General features: G+C 35.1%; 1 long non-coding RNA gene across 1 annotated transcript in view; it reads right to left on the bottom strand.

Annotated features, from left to right (window-relative positions):
- LOC126008889 (uncharacterized) overlaps positions 1–15,559 on the bottom strand; it is a 681,047-nt gene that overhangs the window by 231,388 nt on the left and 434,100 nt on the right. The gene's annotated exons all lie outside the window — the stretch shown is intronic.

The raw sequence follows: 15,559 nt of genomic DNA, 5'->3' as shown, positions 1-15,559 counted from the left end.
TTTCTGCATGTCCTCTCTTATTTCTTGGAGCAGAGTTTTATAGTTTTCTTTGTATAGGTCCTTCACATTTTTAGTCAAGTTGATTCCAAGATATTTGAGTTTGTGTGGCACTATTGTGAATGGAGTTGTTTACTTAATGTCTATTTCTTCCTTATTACTATTGGTGTATAAAAAGGCCAATAAACACCCTAGAATAGCCAAAGCAATCATTGGGAAAAAGAATATGGGAGGAATTACTTTCCCCAACTTTAAACTTTACTACAAAGCAATAGTTATCAAAACATCATGGTATTGGAATAAAGACAGGCCCTCAGATCAGTGGAATAGGCTTGAATACTCAGAGAATGTTCCCTCGACATACAATCACCTAATTTATAAAGGAGTAAGAAATCCTTAATGGAGCAAAGAAAGCGTCTTCAACAACTGGTGTTGGCACAATTGGCTAGCCACTTGCAAAAAATTGAACTTAGACCCCCAGCTAACATCATGTATGAAGGTTAAATCCAAATGGATGAAAGACCTTGATATCAGACCCAAAACCATAAGATATATAGAACAACACGTAGGTAAAATACTCCAGGACATTGAGACTAAAGGCATCTTCAAAGAGGAAACTGTACTCTCCAAGGAAGTGAAAGCAGAGATTAACAGATGGGAATATATTAAACTGAGAAGCTTCTGCACCGCAAAAGAAATAGCGCCCAGGATACAAGAACCCCCCACTGAGTGGGAGAAACTATTCACCCAATACCCAACAGACAAGGGGCTAATCTCCAAAATATACAAGGCACTGACAGAAATTAACAAAAGAAAATCTAATCCCATCAAAAGATGGGGAGAAGAAATGGACAGACACTTTGACAAAGAAGAAATACAAATGGCCAAAAGACACATGAAAAAATGCTCCACATCACTAATCATCATGGAGATGCAAATCAAAACAACTATGAGGTACCATCTCACACCACAGAGATTGACACACATCACAAAGAATGAGAACAAGCAGTGTTGGCGGGGATGTGGAGAGAAAGGAACTCTTATCTACTGCTGGTGGGAATGCCGTCTAGTTCAACCTTTATGGAAAGCAATATGGAGATTCCTCCAAAAACTGGAAATCGAGCTCCTATATGACCCAGCTATACCACTCCTAGAAATATACCCTAGGAATATAAAAATACAATACAAAAATCCCTTCCTTACACCTATATTCATTGCAGCACTATTTACCATAGCAAGACTCTGGAAACAGCCAAGATACCCTTCAACAGATGAATGGCTAAAGAAACTGTGGTACATATACACAATGGAATAGTATGCAGCTGTCAGGAGAGATGAAGTCATGAAATTTTCCTATACATGGATGTACATGGAATATATTATGCTGAGTGAAATAAGTCAGAGAGAGAGAGAGAGATGCAGAATGGTCTCACTCATCTATGGGTTTTAAGAAAAATGAAAGACAGCCTTGCAATAATAATTTTCAGACACAAAAGAGAAAAGAGCTGGAAGTTACAGCTCTCCTTATGAAGCTCACCACAAACAGGGATGAGTTTAGTTAGAGAAATAACTACTTTTTGAACTATCCTAATAATGAGAATGTATGAGGGAAATAGAAAGTCTGTCTAGAGTACAGGCGGGGGTTGGGTGGGGAGGAGGGAGATTTGAGACATTGGTGATGGGAATGTTGCACTGGTGGTGGGTGGTGTTCTTTACATGACTGAAACCCAAACACAATCATGTATGTAATAAAGTTGTTTAAATAAAAAAAATCTAGCTAAAAAAACTGATCAGACTTAAACACCAAATCCAAAGTCAACTACAACAGAATCAAAACCCAATCAACAACAAGCTAGACACAGAAGGGACCACTTACACTAGCAGCCCAGGGAGTCAAAGGAGGGGGTATATGGGATGCATGCTGGAAACAGGGGTAAAGGGAGGACAACACTGGTGGTGGGAATGCCCCTAATTCAATGTCACTATGTATCCAAAATATTACTGTGAAAGATTTGTAGTCCACTTTAGTCAAAATAAAAATTATTTAATAAAAAAAATTAGACTGGCTATTCCAGATGGTGTAATGTTTGAGATGTTTACCAGATACAGGGGAATTGGTGAATATGCAGATGACTTTCTAAGTAATGACAAAGCATTGAATAAATATAGTAAAAGTTTGATGAAGATTACTCAAAATAATGAGGCAAAGTTTACTAGTAAGAAACCTCATTGGTAGCAAAACAAGGTATTAAATTTTTTTTTTTAGAGGGAGAGCAAAGGTGGGAATCTATCTGGCCCATTTTTTAGTTTTATTAGCAGATTCACACTTTTTTCTTTGAGATTTTAGTGTTACCCCTTGCCCGAAGATAATGAAGATATCACTTGTTGGCTTCACAGTAAAACTCTATCCACTTCCCTTCTTGAACACAGGCAACTTTTGTCCAATCCTAAAGTAACTTGGTCAGTAAGGTGCTGGTTTTCAATGCATAACAAAGGACTATCACCAACATCCTCACAGGATGCATCATTTGCACACCTATAGAGCTAGAGTGGAAGAGCATTTATGAAACTGGATCCTGAAAGAAGAGTGTGATAAAATATGAAACTAGATAAGAGCATATTAATCAAAATGAGAACAGTCTTTTGTGACACAGGATTTAATGCTCCTACTATATAGAAAAGTACCGTAGGAGACTGCTAATAAGGTTCTGGAATGCTTCTTGGAAGATCAAAGAAAGCAATGGGAGGTAGAAAAGATAGAACTGTTGTGGCAGACAATAGAAGAAAAGATCAGAAAGCTTAGAAAAAGTGGGCATATTAATGTGCATCTGTATGAAAGGCATAAAGCTGATTGTAGTTTTTGGAAAGCCAGTGGACCACTACATTTACAAAGCAATCCGTGAAGGTGAATCAACAGTTATAGAGATCAGAATAGGACTAATGAAAATACGTGCTGTTATATACCTTTGCTCCCTGATTGCAATGATGGCCAGGATAACTAGGATTGTGAGGGTAACATTTAATCATAAAATAATAAGTAACATGGCAAAGTTTCAATGCCATCTGAGCCACACAGTGCAAGAGCATTATATAGGTGGTTAATAGAATGTGCTATTATAGAGAAAGCAAGATATGCAAATGGTACAAGTTGAAAATGAATAAATATTACACTTCAGGACTAATTGTGACTTTCTCTAAAGAACAGCATACATATGGATACTTTTCAAAGAGAAATATTTATGTTTGAGGAATCATTTTTTAATCTTTAATTAAATTTAATTTTTAGTCATTTTTTAATTCTATTTTTAAAAACTAGAATTGGCCTTAGGTAAGAAAAAATACACAGGTAGTGAATGTCTTGATTAGTTGGTCAAGTTATTTTGTTTTGTCTGTTTGCTTTGGTCACACCAGGCTGTTTTTATGGCTAACTCCTTATACTCCTGGCTCTGTACTCAGGAACCACTTCTGGCAGGTTCACGGGACTATATGGAGTACCAAAGATCAAACCTGGGTCAGCTGTGTTTAAGGCAAATGTCCTATCAAGTACTATCACTCTGACTTTTGATCTAGGATTTGTAATGGGAAACAAGGAAAAAGTGAGAGCATGAAAACAGGTGATTGGGTCTATGGAAATAGGCATATATTTTTACAAGTTACATTAATGCCCATCAGGGAATATCTCCAATAAAAAAGTCACTAAATGAAAGGAGAATCTAAGCCTGTTTGTGTATCAGTCATCAGTAATCCTAAGTGCAGGCTCAGTGAGCCCAAGAATACATGTTGATATTGTAAGGCTGGAGGCTATTTATGAGACCAATAGCCTGAGTGATATCCAAGGCTGTTTTAACTCTCTCGCTGTGTTCAAGCTCCCTGCAACAGAGATAAAACTTGAATATTTGCCATAACTTTTTAATTTGAGAAAAGCAATAGAGCAGTTGGTATAAATTAGCTATGATTTGCCCCTTTATTTTACAAGTATAGTTATTTTTTGTGACCAATCAATGTGTATTTTAGGTACTTTTTTCTCATCCCAGCTCTTCAATGATCATTAGTTCCAAGAATCTATAGTGTGTGTGATATATTGAAAACAAATTCTATGTAATATTTTCCATGATTGTGGAATTACAACATAGCTAAGGAGATGTGGTTCCATGTTTAGGGAATTCTTTGGTCAAACTTATATATTGCCATATAGAAACTGCTTGTTTAATCAAATAAAGAAATCACTTCAAAAGGCTTAACTGAGTATGAACGTGGTGGAGGATGAAGTGTACACTTTTATTAGAAAGCAATAACTTCCTAATTTAATTGATTACAAGAGTCTGAGTAAAAGTGGTTAGAGCTAGAAACAGGTACTTATTTAGGGAGTTTGTGCTTCATGGATTTTTATGTTTTTCTCTAAATATGGGGATTTTGGTTCACAGAGTCAGAATGTTCTAAGCATAGGATAGTCTATCCCCTACTAGGTTTTAATCTATAATTATTACTACCATTATTGAAAAAAAGGCATATAGGTTTTTTGATTTATGACTAGGTAAGAGTCATGAAGTTTTGTAAGAATAAATAAGGATGGTTGCTATTGCATAATGAAAAAAGGAGAAATAGTTTGTCAAATAAATGATCCATTGACACTTTTTTTTAGTAAATTCTTGTCTTGAAAAATAAAAGGAAATATGCAGAGCTTATAAATGCATAACAGGGATTCAGACCTGTCAGAGATAATAGTTTACTTTTTATTAATATGTAAGTTATCTTAAACCAACACAAATGTTAACAAATGGAAATGGAAATTGAGGAATAGTAGTATAAAGAGGAACATGAATATCTATAACTTTGAGAATAGGGGGTTCATAGCAGTAGGGGTTATGGATCGTTTCTCAAATATTCTTTTTTTTTTTTTGGTTTTTGGGCCACACCCGTTTGACGCTCAGGGGTTACTCCTGGCTAAGTGCTCAGAAATTGCCCCTGGCTTGGGGGGACCATATGGGACGCCGGGGGATCGAACCGCGGTTCTTTCCTTGGCTAGCGCTTACAAGGCAGACACCTTATCTCTAGCGCCACCTTCCCGGCCCGTTTCTCAAATATTCTAATCCTGAACTTTTTCCAGGAAATTGAAGCATCCAGAATCCTTGCATATCAAAATGAAATAGATCCAAATTAAGTGACATAAGAGAAGGTATACAACCCAGATTTCTTTTCTGCACTGTGAAAGATATGCTTACTCCTCAGGAAATGAATATTGATAGCTGTTGAGTTTGTCAGCTACTACAATCTTCTGAAGCTATCTCAGTCAACTGCAGGATGCTTGGGCAAGACTGTCTTTATCTAACATTGGCAAATGCTGGGATAGATAATCTAATTTTCTTACCTCATTTGGGACAACTCTAAAAGCAATGCAGTATTAAAATATCCTGTAGAATCAATTGAGTCTCTAGAGAATGCCTTGATTCAAGTTGTTTCTTTGCCCAATCCACCCTTAACCTTTTTAATACAGACATCACAGATTCTCTTTCTATGGAACAGGACTAAGAAAAATTATAGGGTATATTTTGGGGACAGATAAAATTTTTCTTTAAAACTTACCATAAATATGGATAACATTATGTGGGTACTTCATAGTCTTACACAGAGTTAAATTTCATTTAGGGAAAAGTTTTCTTCTGAAAAATGGTAATAAAGTTCTAGGGAAAGAAACCTTATCTAGAAGATGTGGCTAATTTTATTATTAAAATGAGTATTTTCTTGAAGATGTAACCATCTCTCTATTTAATCATCAAAAAGTGGGCATTTTCTTAGAGATTATGTCTATGTTGGAGATCTAATAAAGTTGAAGGGGTCTAAGAATTAACATATGTTTTATTAAAAATAAAAACCCATAGTAAAAACATGGTGAAAATTATAAAAATCAATATAATTTGATTTTAGAACCATAAAAATTTAGATTTATACACCAACTGAGCATTTGCAGTTATCTCAAAAAACAAAATGATAACATTTAATTTTGGCTTTATTAAAAAGATAATTACTCTAAGTCCCCTGTGTTAGTTTTATTTAAGCTTGACACATGGATTAATCAGCAAAATATATTTAGTAAAATATTCACTAAACATTATTTTGTTATATGTATTCCCTGTGTGAGGTAGGGGACAGGTGAAATGTCAAATTTCTCTTTTGAAGAGCTCACATTTCAGGATAAACACATACACATAATAAAAGAGAAACCTGTTAAATTATTGTCTTATTTGTGTGGGCTATTACAATAGAATATTATAGATAGAATAATAAATTTATAAAAAGCATAAGTGTATTTGTTAATGTTCTGGGACATGAGAAATCCAAGATCAAGCAACTGACAGATATAGATCTGATAAGAGTAACCTTCTTGGTTCATAGATTACTATTTTCTTCCTGTGTTCTCCTGGCACAAAAAGTAAAGGAGTTATCTTTTTAAATAAAACACTAGTTTCACCCATGAAGTCACCATTTTTGTCATCTACACCTATACCCCAAAATTTTCCACCTGTAAATACCATCTCTTAGGGTCTCAACATCTGAAGTGGGTATATGGAGTCTAGAAAATAGAAACATTCAGTCTATAATAATTTGTTCAATTTGATGTAGATAATAAATTATTTTATTTTATTTTATTTTTAGTAAACAGGGCTTAACTGAGAATGCAGATTTAGAGTGCATTCTAGGGAGCTGATCTGTGAAGTATTAAAACTCCTCTGGGTAAAATGGAAAAGATTCTATTTTCTGGACCTCCCTGAAGAGAACAGCTTACTCATGTTTGGAAGAACTGAATGGATCATGAATAGAGTGACCATAGGCAGCCTTAGTCTTCTGTCTTTGGACTTTTGCTTTGTCATCTCCAGCCTCTTCTCTACCCATATTAGGTAAGCACAGTGAGAAAAATATTGTTTTGGAGATTCATTTATTTTTTTTGAGTCTGACTTGCATTTCTGTATGTCTAAATTTAGGCCATTGTATTATCATTTTTACAAACAAAAGCTGTTTTAGAATAAAGTTTACACTGGTTTGTAGGTGACCGTACTCTATACTTTAAGACTAGATTGTTTTAGCATGCCATCTCTCAGTATTCAAGTACTCACTCTAAAATACTGACAAAAAAGAAAAAAAAAAAGATATATGACAGTGACATAAACTCTTAGCATGAGTTTTATTTGAGCAACCTTTGTTATGGTCATTTTGTTGTCATGGTTGTTCCAATCAATGAGATAGATATAGGGTCTTGGAGCTGCAGCTGTTTCTATGATCATTTAACCTGCGGAAGAAGATTTTATTAAAGTGTTCCTGTTGCTGAAAATGAATTACAAAGCTTTCCTTTTCTGTAGGATATAAGAATGCCCAGATGAGATTACATGGCTTCCTATGATATCTAAATAAGATTAGTTTGCTGAAGATCACATTAAAATCCCATTAAAGAGACGGTTCCGCTCCAGCCCCCCTTCTCCTTAGGCAAGTTCTGAGTGAGTTGATGAAAATTGCTCAGGGATGACACATAGGCATAGAGCACCCTGTGGAGACATGGGGGTGGGGCTGGAAATATCCCACCAACTCTGTTCTTTGCAGAAATAGGATGTGTGTACTGGTCCATTACTTACAGATGACAGTTTCTGACTCTAAGGAGAGGAAACTTGAGAGAGGATTAGTCATAAAAAGAAAGGGTCAAGGAATAGGGCCATTGAGGTCATCCCTAGAGAGGATACAGGAAATCATTACTGCATTTATTTTTGTGACAAGGATAATAATATTAATGCTAATATATAAACTTCCACTTTAGTCTGATTCTAAAGAAAAAAATACTTTACTCTTAAGAGACTATCACGTCTATGTTTTTATGGTACTGATCTAAGTAAACAGTGTAACTTCATATTAGTGCTGAGTAAATAAGAATGGTTTTCATAAAAAAGAAATGTATCGAGGCAATTTCCTATAGAGCTAGCAGGATAGCTTGAATATTGAAAGATTGAAAGATAAATCCTGAATAGCAGAAAGAAAGATACATAGAGATGGGCAGGACAACAAAGGCAACAATGTCCTTTTCAAGGGATTCCTATGAAGGTTTAAAATCTTGAATGAATCAAGACATTTTTTTGTTTGTTTTTTGGGGGGCCACATCCATTTGATGCTCAGGGGTTACTCCTGGCTAATTGCTCAGAAATCGCCCCTGGCTTGGGGGAACCATATGGGACGCTGGGGGATCGAACCTCGGTCCTTCCTTGACTAGCGCTTGCAAGGCAGACACCTTACCTCTAGCGCCACCTCACTGGCCCCAGCATTTTTTGAATGATAATAAAATAGCACTGAAGATCAAACATCATTTTTCCATTAATTTAATTATCCAATATATGTGCGTGCTAAGTATTTATTCAAAATATAAAAAATACGTATATATAGATCCTATTGCTAAAGAATTTCTAGTCAAATTTGGGGACATGTAAACAAATACAACTGGGTGTAATATGTATTTTAGTAGAAGTAAGATTAGGCAGCAAGGGGAGCGGAGGGAGAAACAGTTTATGTGGGCAAACAGAAAGATGGTACAAAGTCCATGAATACTATAAGCCACTAATCTACTTAAATCTTGCAGAATTTATGCTTGTTTTTGTTTTCCAACTTGTTTTAAATTGACTACAAAAGCACTTTTTACTCTCCTTGTTTGCTTGTTTGTCTTCACATCTGGAACACTCAAGGTTCAAATTTTCCACAAATGAAAAATTTTAACAACAAATGAAAGTGAAAAGAGACATTAAAAGATTCTTCATGACTCATTTTGTAAAGGGTTTTCATAAGGATGCACTGATAGAATCTTATCTTTGGTGTTAAAGGGACTGAGAAGGAAACTAAAACAATAAATTTAACATTCTAAAAGGAGCCTGAGAGATTACCACACACTTAAGCACATCCACCACACCTGGTCAGCGATTTTTCATGGATTTCCAACTGCTTATCATTATGCTTATTATATCAGCACAATACAATCTAGGGGAAGGGGTTGGAGAAATAGTACTGAGATGTATCAGTCTTAAAAAACAGCAGATGTTATGGGAAACCCAGTTTCAAAAGGCACAGTCTATGTAGACATTTCTTCACTTAAATGCTTTCCTTTACCTTTTTTAAAAAATTAAATTTTTATCATAATAGTAACATGACTTACAACAGATTTAATGCTTATGTTTTTGACAGATAAACTTAGATAAACTTACTGCAGCACTATCTAACTAGACTAGCTAAAACATTCCCTTCTTATCCTAATGCCACTTTGTCAATTTTTTTTTCCATTGGATTTTGGGCCACATCCAATTGTGCTTTGCGCTTACTTATGATTTTTTGCTCAGAGATCAGTCCTGGTTAGGCTTGGGAGACCATATGTGTTACCAGGGATCAAACCTGGATCAGCCACAAGCAAGGTGAGTGCCCTGCCTGCTATTATAATTCTAGGGCTCCTATGACACCTCTAGACTGATTCATCTATTCCCACCTTATTTGCTTCTTAAATTTGTCCTTATATCAGAGCCTAAAGGATCATTTTAATTGGACACTATTGTCCATTCACTTGATTTGTTTATTTACATACAAATATGAATAAAATCCCCCAGCATTTGTTCTTTTCTCTCTGACTTATTTACTTAATAAAATAACACCCTCTAGCTTCATCCTGAAATATACTGCATTTTAATTTATTTAGTTGAGTAGTAGTCCATGTGTATGATATCACAATTTCTTTGATCATTTTATCTGCCATTGGGCATTTGCTTTGTTTCCATATCTTAATTATACAGCTGTAATGAATATATGTTTAGATATCTTTTTGAATCAATGCTTCTGTATTAACAAGATGTCAAAGAGTTGAACTGCAGGATCATATATGAGTTCTGTTTCAAATCTTTGAAGAAGTTTCCATACTCTTTGGCATAGATACTGAAGTAGACAATATTCCTACCAACATAAACTCAAATGACAAGGGTTTATTTTCCTCCAAAATTCCTGTCAGCAATAATTCTTTCTGTTATTTTTTTGATATATGCCACTGGTATGAGGTAACATGTCATCTTCATTTTAATTTGCATTTCCCATAATTAGTGATGAACACTTTTGCATATGCCCACTGGCCATCCATATGTTGTCTTCAAGGAAGAGTCTGCTCACTTTTTCTCTCCATTTTTTGGTGTGATTGTTTTTATTACTATGTAACTTTGTGAATGTTTTAAGTATCTTAATTATTAGCCCTTTATTTGATATGCAGTGTACAGATATTTTTCTCACTCATTAGAATATATTATTATTTTAGTTTGAGTTTCTTTTGCTATGAAAATAATTTTTTTGTGAAATGCAGTGTAATTTACTTATTTTTGATATGGTTTTCTTTGCCATTCTTCTATTTTTGATTCTTTTTGTCTTCACTGTAGTCTAATCATTGACACTACCACTGAGGTCATCAATATCCTGGAGAGTTCTACATGTGATTTTCACATATCTTTAATGGATTCTGATCTACTATCAAGGTTTTTAATTCACTTTGATTTAAAGTTTTTATATGGTATGAGATAGGTGTCCAATTTTTGTCCCCCCCCCTCCAATGTGGCTAACTAGTTTTCCCAACACTTTTTATTTAAAAAATTTTCTTTTCTCATCATGCTCCTAGTGTCTTTATGTAAAAGAACAATCCATATGCTTGAACATTTATATTTGGTTTCTCAATTATATTCCATTTCTCTGAGTATCTGCTTTTATTAAAGTGCAACATTATTTTGATACTATACATTTGGAATGTAGTTTTTAAGACAGAATATATATTACTTTCCTACTTTCCCCTCAGAATTTCTTTGGTAATTTAGAAACTTTTACGGTTCCGTGCACATTTTATTAAGTGCTTTTTAAAAATAATATTGGAAGTTTGATAAAGGGGCAAAGAATCAGTTTAATACTCAGGGGAGAAATGGCATATTAACATTGTTACTTCGTCAAATCTATATGAACATGGAATACTTTTCCATTTTACTATCCTTTTATTTCTTTTCATAGTGCTGGGGCTCAGAAGACTCAACATGCCAGGACTTCTGGGTGTCTTCAACTGGTATGTTGGGGGCTCTGGGCAGGACAGCTAGCCATAGGCCCCTGAGCTGACCACCTAGTCCAGGGGACTGAGATCCCCTCACTCCAGGCTGGTCTTCATGGCCATGCCTGGTAAATTGGGCCCTGGGGGGAGGGTGGGGGAGAGAAATTCCTCCCCTATGCAGACTGGACCCCATTCAGGAGTTTTTTTCTTACTAGTATTCATTTTCAAAAGTGCGTGGGTGCATACTTTTTAACAACACCCAAAAATATTTTTAATTCTCGACTGTTTCTAGGAAAAAATAATGGAATTCTCTAGATTTGGAGGATAATATTCAAATAGGCCTCTAAAATCAGTGTATATGTAGATGTGACTTCCTATACAGTGGTCCTCTCTGACTGCCAAGTCTAATCCATAAACAATTCATCTATACAACATATAGCCCCTCTGATATATTTCACCTCCCCCACACCAGAGCCCCTTCTACTCCCTCATCTCCCAATCCAGATTTGTTATCTTCCCCTGAATTAACCCTCTTTACCCTCAGTTCTTTAATTTGTTAGGCACCAAGACCGACCTCCTGCCTCAACAGATTCTGCCCTTTCGCCACCCCTACAAAGCTCATTATTACTCCTTAACTCTCTCACCCCCAAAATTAGTACCCTATATTTACCCTTTTTATTTCAGTACTACACAGTCTTAATAACAGACCAAAGTCATGCATTGGATTTAACAACTCCCAACTATTTCAAAAGACATAAAATGGACACATATGTCTTTTGAATATTTTATGTGTATTTTCTTTAACAGCTATAACTTTTTCTAAATAATCTTTTACCATGAAGATTCTACCCACTTTTTATCTTGTCTTCTCTTAGTGAGATGTTCAATAAGAAATTTTGATGGAAGAGTCCCTCAGTTTAATGCTTATGATTGAACCATGTCATGGGAATTGTTGAACTTGTTCTTATGGCCCCCATATGTGCCGATAATGCCACGTGGCATTGTTCCTTGTTTGCATAGGCACATTAAAATGGGAAAATACTATACATACAAGTAAGTTCTTATCTAGTAGAGATTGGAACACACAAATCTTGTAGTGCAATGGGACCTTACACCCTGAATATTCATATAATGACCTGGCACAGGCCTCAGAAGAATGGACATCCTCCATTCACCTCTGACCCAGGGAAGCTATCTGCGAAACATCCAAGGTTTTTTTATAACAACACCTGGAAGCAATCCTCTACCAGGGAAGACCCTACCACTGCTCTGACATTGACCTGCTCAAAAGAGATTTCCCTTAACACTAAGAAGACTTGTCAACAACAACGACCTGCTTAAAAGACAGGATTCTCTGCATTGCCCTTTAATTGTGAGGTGAGAGGAGAGGATGCTCTGCACCATCCTGACTGCAATGTAGGATAGGCAGATTCCAGAATCTTTAATACAGAAACATGATACCAACAACAGAGACTGTGTGAAAAATAAAAGTGTATTGGCACTACAGACAATGACCTGGATTGGACAAACTAGTTTTCCTGGAGCCTAGAGTTGGTCTTGTGCCAGGAAACTTCAGGGGTAGGGTCTCCTTGTATTTAGGCCAATGCTTTTCCTTTCCATGCCCCTCATATTTTGGTGGGCCTATGCAAACAATAATTGCCACTCTAACACCGTTTTTACTGTGCTCCTTTGACTCTAATCCTTAAGAAAAGCAACCCAGTTAAACTTTTGAGGTTAACTTAAACTAATATGCATGTGCATGGAAATGTAAAAAAGTACTTTGCCTTCAATGTTTAAGGAGTTACATAAGTTTTATGGCTTTAGATTGCTTTGTGTGCTGCTAAGAAATATTGTGTACTACAATCTGGGGATTTGAGGGACAAAGTAATTGTACATGGGTTCTGTTTTATTTTTCTTAATGTTCTTTGGCTGAAAGTTCAAAGTTAAGATATCAGCAATGGGACTACTGAGAATTCTGTTTATGGGTGATTGTCCTTCCACTGTAACTTTACCTTGTCCTCTTTCTGTGCATTTTTGTTTTCATAATTAAAAATAAAAAATTAAAAAACAGTGCTTATAGTGTTCAATGTATAGTCTCATGTTAACTTGATTCCTGAGTGCAGGATGTTATTGTGCTGTAGCAGTGGTCCTCAAACTATTGCCCATGGGCCACATATTGTATTTGTATCTGTTTTGTTTCTTCATTGCAAAATAAGATATATGCAGTGTGCATAAGAATTCGTTCATAAGTTTTGTTTTTACTATAGTCAGACCCTCCAATGGTCTGAGGGGCAGTGAACTGGCCCCCTGTTTAAAAAGTTTGAGGACCCCTGTGTAGGGTAGCTTTGTTAGAGCTAAGAGGACCATCTGTAACAGCTCAATCCAACCCAAAACTTTTACATGCAAAGCCTGCTTCAAATTCTTTGGACTCAGTTATAATTAAATTTTAAAAATTATGTCTTTTTTTGCTCTTCATTTTTTGTTGTTGTCATATAGGAATCAAGCATGTTTTGTATGTTGATATTTTCTGTATATTTTAATGTTTCTAAAGTTTTTGCATGGTCTTAAATTTTTATTTGTATATATTTATTCAAAAGGACATATGCTCAACATTATTCTTTGCCCCAATGAGTATAGTAGCTAAGTGTCAGTGCCCTCCGTGAGTGAGCCAAGATTTCCTTTCTCTCCTTTCCTTGCCCCCCGTAGTATTTTTTATTGAGTTGTATGATATATATCCATATGTATATATTTTAAGTTAAAATTTAATTTTAGTTACTGTCGTTTATAGTACTGTTAATGATAGGATTTCATATGCAACACATTTTAGTACCACATTCTCTACTAGATTTTCCACTTCTCTACCAACTCTTTCCTATCTAAATTCCCTTCCATTTTTCTTTTATTTCTTTTATTTTTTGCCACACAAGGAGGTGGTCAGGGGGTATTCCTGAATCTGAACTCAGGAAACACTTCTTGAGGAATCAGAAGACCATATGAGATGCCAGAAATTGAACTGGATTTGCCATGTACAAGGCAAATGCCCTACAAGCTGTACTGTGATAATGGCTTTTCTCATTTTTTTTTCCTGTAGTAAACTTCCTACAGAAGACCAGTCTCAATTCCTGTTGCATTTTGGGATTTGTTATTCTCTTATTATGGTTCTTTATACTGACATATAAATTTGAATCTCCTTAAGTTCTTTTTTCTTGCATAATAGTAGTTAGAATTTCCAAAATTATTTTGAATAATCATGGTAAAAGAGGACATCCTGATTTTTTTTTTGATTCAGAGAAAATACTTAATTTTTTTCTATAGCATATAATGTTAGCTTTGGATTTGTTGTACATAACATTTACCATATTGAAATAATTACATCTCTGTTTTGGAAGACTTTATATTTATTATAACTTGGTGTTAAACCTTGTCAAAATACTTCTTTGTAACTACTGATATGATTTTTATTTAAATTTTTGTTGATGTGTATCACATAAATTTTTTCATATTGAATTTCCCTTATGTTCCTAGAATAAATTCCCTTACTCAAATTTGATACATTACTATATTCACTTTACTAAGATTTTGTTGATGATTTTGTTGATGAATATAACCTCTATATTCATCAAATTAATCTACAATTTTTTAATTATGTCTATTTTTGGTAACAGGGTAACATTGACATCATAATAATTATTTGACATTCTTTTAATATTATCTGATATCTTTTTTCTTTGTATTCTGAGTTTGTGAATGGTAATTAATAGGTTCTTTTCAAAGATTTGCTAGAACTCATGTTTCTTCCATTTTGATGCTAATTGTATTTTCTAATTCATCAACCAATTCATTATATTTCAATTCATATAATTCAGTTCAATTTATATTTTCATATTTTCTTTGAGATTACTAATGGCCTCTTCCACTGATTATTTCATTTCTTTGAACATGAGTAAGATTCTTCCTTGGATATTTTGTGTGGGTTGCTTAGAAGGTTATGTCCTTTTGTCCCATTCACCAATGAGGATTAATTCCTTTATTTCTTCATTATGCCTGGTGGTATTCTAGAGCTGAAAATCTGAGTTATATTGGCCTGAGCCATCAACGGGGCTTTCATTTACAAAACTGAGACAGATGCTTGAGGCCTTAAGATTGTATAGGACTGCATGCCTCTAAAGATTTGTGGTCACATGTGGCTTGTAGTATCTTCTGAACTAAAAACTATTAGCCCTGCTTTTTGAACTATAGTTGCTAGTGTCTGACATTAGACCTGAAGTTGAAACCTGGCTGATTAAGCAGGATTAGAGATTATGGTCATGCGTAACTTTCAGAGGTCAGCTTCAAAGAGAAAATGCCCCCACAGTACCTGAACTTACACTGTGGAGGCCTGAGTAGCTGTTGGAATGTATTAAGGCCAGAACCTGGAAATTTTCCATCTGACCTGTGTTCTCTTACATTTGTACATGGATAGGTAATGTGTCTGATGAC

Source organism: Suncus etruscus, chromosome 5 (assembly GCF_024139225.1).
Source record: "Suncus etruscus isolate mSunEtr1 chromosome 5, mSunEtr1.pri.cur, whole genome shotgun sequence".
Lineage (NCBI taxonomy): Eukaryota > Metazoa > Chordata > Mammalia > Eulipotyphla > Soricidae > Suncus > Suncus etruscus.
This window is presented reverse-complemented; position numbering and strand designations above follow the sequence as displayed.